The following is a 5,489-nucleotide window of genomic DNA, read 5'->3' as shown; positions in this document are numbered from 1 at the left end:
CTAAAATATCATTAATAGATCTTTGAAAAATGACTAATGTAAAGGTTTCATCGTAGTCATAGTCATACTATGAATTAGTTGAATCCTTTAACAAGTTTTTGCTTTAGTTAGAAAAACATTTTTTCTATCTTGTCTGTTTTGCTTATAATGGGTCTCACCCAATTAAGCAAATTAATCAAGTGTCATACACTTGCTTACAGACTAAGAATCTATTTCAGATTTCCTGGTCTTTAAACCACTTGGAGTTATCACTTGTTAAATCATCTTTATTACTTGCATAATCATCATGTTCCAAAATAAATATTTTAGAACTCTTAGTCAATATGAAATCATATTTCTTTGGCTAATTTTTACATATACTAGTCATCATTGTGGGTTTTATGCAACAATTGAAACTTATACAAAAACTTTGTTTACCTTTCAATGAGAAACGACAATTTGAGGATGTGCACTTGGAATGTACTACCTTCGACACATGGTTATTATTTACATTACACTTAATGAGACCACGCGTTGTCATTTGTAACATGAGGTGAATCATGCTCATATTGTTGCTTTTATTCGATAACTTCTCAAATTTCTTCAAGATTTTCGAATTCACTTTTCTTGAACTCCTTCAAGGTTCTCGAACTTTTCAATATTCTTATACTCCCACTTGCCTTTTGAGGGGGCACATTTAGCATAGGGTGAACCAACCATGGTTTGAGCCATGTTTGTTTGTTGCTTTTCTCGAACTCTTTCGAGATTTACGCTACTCCCACTTGACCTTTTGGAACAATTTTTCATAAGGGCACCTACTTGAACAACAAACATTTTGTGCTAAGTAAGATTTGTGTAGTAGTACCCCGTGCTCTATATAGGAATCGAACGTGCATTAAATGTTTATCACAACTTTTATTCCTTGTTTTGTAGAAAGACTTTATAAGAACGTTTCTTATCCATATCACATATGAAACCTTTACTACATTTTAATTTGACCTATGTATCTTTTTTTAGTTTTGTAGCTTATCTTAAAAGTATATCCCTTAAACAATAGTTGGAAGATAGGTAATTTTCATCCATTATCAAAATATATCTTATATAGATTGATAACTCCCTTCATAAACACTTCATAAGGTTTTCTTTCGGAGTTTGTTGTAAAACGATTTCACAACTCTTGGATGTTTATCAAGGTCTTGGCTTAAATTCTCATGATTATGATCATATCGCAACTTTGAATATATTGCCAAGTAATTGTCTTGACTCAAATTTTCACAATTACAATCATATTGTAATGTAATCATTATCTTGTCAAGTTGATACTGAACTTCATACCAAACCTTTTGAACTTTTCAATATTTTCATACTTATGCTTCAACTAAGCACAAGTAGTGATCGTATCACAAATGAAGTTCCATTATCCGTCTCTAGTCTTTGAACCTTTGGTTTTCTTACATCGATATGTATTCGACCTTGAGTTCACATCATCATTTCTCTAAATGGTGACTTTGTCAAAACTTTTCAAAGTAGAATGATAATTACATATATCAATGGATTCATAATCCAATGATATTGAAAGTCCATCCCTTTGGATCGTCCGCATGCAATGTTCATTTTTCATTCGAATTAATTGACATATTAGAGACAATTTATATATATATATGTAGAAATGGTTTAATTATTTCTATCATATAGAATTTTAAACCTATTTAGCAATTCAAAACACATTTTGACTCAATGAAGCATAGAATAACATTTATTCTATGTTTTTTAATCTTCGATGCTTAGTCATTACTAACATTGAATGGTGTTTTGATAATGGCAAGAATGAATAACATTTATTTAATTCTAGCCAATAACAAGGTGAGGTGAAATATAGGTTCTACTTGTAAAAATGCAACTTTTGCTTCCAAACTTGTAGATTCTACTTGTGAAGTAGCAACATTTGCTTCTAAGCTTGTAGATTTATTTCTCCTTTAGCCATAACTTCTTCCTTTAGTTCAACCACATTGTGAAATGAGTGATCTAAACAAGACATCTTATGTCCAAGAAGTAGCAATATGCTAAATCAATTTCTATAATATACTTCTTAAATTTGGAACATTTCCATTCTTTTACCTTCCAACTATATGAGGTAGTTTCTAATCAATTGGAATTGGTTCATTTAATTTGAAATATTTGTTGTTCATAACAACTTTTAGCATGTAAGCAGTCTAGGTTTGAGAAGTAGCAACTTGTTTGCATTTCTTGGCCTATAACTTCTTAATGCAATCCTCATATATTCCTAAACCTTTCCGATTTGAGCCACTTAGAACACTTCTCTTAGGTTCAAGATGATGCTTTGCTTAACTACTTTAAGCACTTTTCATGATTTTGCTAAGTCTTATTCAATCATTATTCATATTAGATTTTAATCAACTATTTAACTCTTATATAAAATGGATGAAGAATAACGTCACTTGATCAACTTTTGATCATAAAGATTTCCAATCACTTTCTTATATTCAATCATATTGAAGATAAGAGATTTTATTGGATTTCTATACTTGTCTTTTAGATGATCTAAGCAAAATTGGAAATAGGTTTATGGATTATCTTTTAAACTTTTTAGAACGTTTCTCAACTTTATTTTCAATCGAGGAGATTATATATAATAATAAAATTAGAACGACATGTTACTTATAAGTAAACGCAAAATTCAATTATGTTTAATAAATTTAAAGTACCATAAGCTATATTAAATATTGGTAACTTTAAAGCATTTATTCAATTTTAATTAATCCCTATTGAATTAAATGATTCCAAGACCCTTTATTTGTGCAATAATTGACCGGACTTTGGCCCTACCATCAACCATTACATTTTCAAGGTGAGTAAACTCTTTACTGATTACAACTCTTATAACTCTTGGTTGAATAATTAACCATCACATGTTTAATTATTACCCTTTGCTTCAAGGTTCTAAACTCTTTAGGTAACCTTGTTGAGTATAACCAATTAAAATTGTAAAACTTGATTTACCCCAACTTCCCCAAGATATAATATGACACCCAGCTTTGGCATGACCCATCATAAATATCGAAGGTTTCATTGGGTTTTTAATTGGAAAAGCAACCTCAATATTACCGGGACCTAGATTTATTATGTTGTGATTATTTAGTGAACTCTAGCACATCATCACAAAACATCAATAAAATCTAACATGCATAAAATACTGAATGCATAAACAAGACATAGCATGGCCCCTAATCCTAAGAAAACTAACAAAGCAAATGCTCCCACTTGAACCTTCATGGATCTCATCTACCTCGCTCCTTTGGGCCTTCACTTCATGGGCTTCTTGGATTAACTGCAACCTGTAATTTTACTCTATTCTATCTACTACTTAAATAAAAAAAAATTACAAAAATACTTTATCGGTACGTAGACCGTACTAAGATTACAAAAATACATCACGATGCGCAGATCGTATTTAGTAATCTACTGGGCCATACTAGTCATTATATATAGCAATAAATAATATCATATATTATAAAGTGCCACATAATAAATCAGTCATCATGCTTTCCTAAACTACAACATCGAATGATCATAATTAAGGAAACATGGCACCTAAATATCTCATATTTTAATTACTACAATTAGATAATATCGTATATTATTCATGATCATCAATAAAATATCGTATATCTTAAATTATTCATGAGATAGAATCAAATCTTATTTTAATCTTAAAAGATAAATCATATTTATCCTCAAAGATTATCCTAACAAAGTTAAGAAATTCTATCCTAATTACTAGCCAATCACAAAATTTTAAATCAATTATCCAAAAATAATTATGGGATAATCATATTATTTAAATCAGCTATTATCCTTTTGGAATATGCTCAGAATATCCTAACAAATCTTATCAAAAATTAACCACTTTAATTATGGATAATTGTCAAAATTAATACTTTAAATATGGATAATATCAAACTTAATAATTTTTGAAAGATTTGATTTTATCCCATAATGAACAATATTTATCCAAAATAAAACTGATTTTATCGCAAAATAATTTTGTAATTATCTTGAAATATATTCAAAAATTGATTTTTTTTTTAAAAAATGTGCGCTAGCCACCGTGGTGTGGCCAGCCGAAGCCAGCCATAGTGGCCATACACCTTGCGGTGTATGTTGCACAGCAGTGACGTAGAGCAGCAGTAGTGCCACGCAACTGTTGCACGGTGCTGTGTTGCTGCACCCCTGACCCGAGCTGCTGCCCTGCCCCGCCCCTCCCTCTGGACCACCTACAGCGGCAGCCGCCGTGGCTACGCCACCCAGCCGCGGTTGCTACTGCTAAAACCCCCTTTTTTATTGATATTAATTAAAACAAAACATTTTTGTTAAAATTAAATTAACTTAATGTGGTCCTTTTAATTTCAAAATTAAATCATATTCAATTTCAAAATTAGGGTTCTTCATGAATTTTAATCCCCAATTCAATTTAACTCTTAAATTAAATAATTTGATTATGAAAAATTCATAATTTATCATAAAATCAAATAGATTAAAATCATTAATTACATAGTAAACGAACTAAATCAAAATCAAAACACAAAATTCATAATTTAGGGTTAGGGTTTCGAAATTTTCGAAATTAGGGTTTGGGGGGGTCGAAATTTTCGAGTAATCTAGGGCAAAATTCGGATCTCTTCATGGCTATTTTGAGCATTATTAAATCACATTTAATCATTCCAAGAGTTAAATCACATTTAATATAATTATTGACCCATAATTAAATTATTCTCTCTCCTAATTGAATTAAAATTGTGGACTATCAAAGAATTAAAATTCAATATGCGTACATGCATAGGCTAACTGATACCACTGTAGGAGTTTATAGGTACGATTGCGGAAAACATGAATCATATTCATGAAGCACCTAATCCCAAGATCTAATGCATAACACATAAAGAACATATAATTGTACCTTTGAAGCGTGATTCCACGAGCGATCAAGCAAGAACAATGGGAGATAAAGAACCCTAAGCGTGATTCCTCTACTTGGTCCACGGGCACAGATTAAACCTCCACTAATGCTAGTTAGTTGTGATTAAACCCTTCAATCAAACTTCAACGGAGAAGAGAGATACAAACTAACCACAAACCACCACGAACAAGCACCACATGCGCCACCAAGGTGGCCGGCCATACAAATGTGAAGGGGAGGAGAGAGAGTCGTGTATCTGAGGAGAGAGAGATGGATTAGGGTTTGGAATACTGGTTGCCTTGTTTCACAATTGACTGATTGTTAATTGTGTCTTATGTCAACCCTAGGCATGGATCTTATTTATAGATCATATCTCTAAATAAGAGCCCATGTCAAGCCCAAACTCCGAAGCCTAGTCAAGAACCTCTAGCCCAACACTCCATGTGGTATGTCATAATCTCATGAGGCCCATTAATGGACCTCTTACTTGTTTTAACCCTATACCATTGAGGTTTCATTCTTTTCAAACCTT

Source organism: Chenopodium album, chromosome 14 (assembly GCF_948465745.1).
Source record: "Chenopodium album chromosome 14, dcCheAlbu1.1, whole genome shotgun sequence".
In the NCBI taxonomy this organism is placed as follows: domain Eukaryota; kingdom Viridiplantae; phylum Streptophyta; class Magnoliopsida; order Caryophyllales; family Amaranthaceae; genus Chenopodium; species Chenopodium album.
This window is presented reverse-complemented; position numbering follows the sequence as displayed.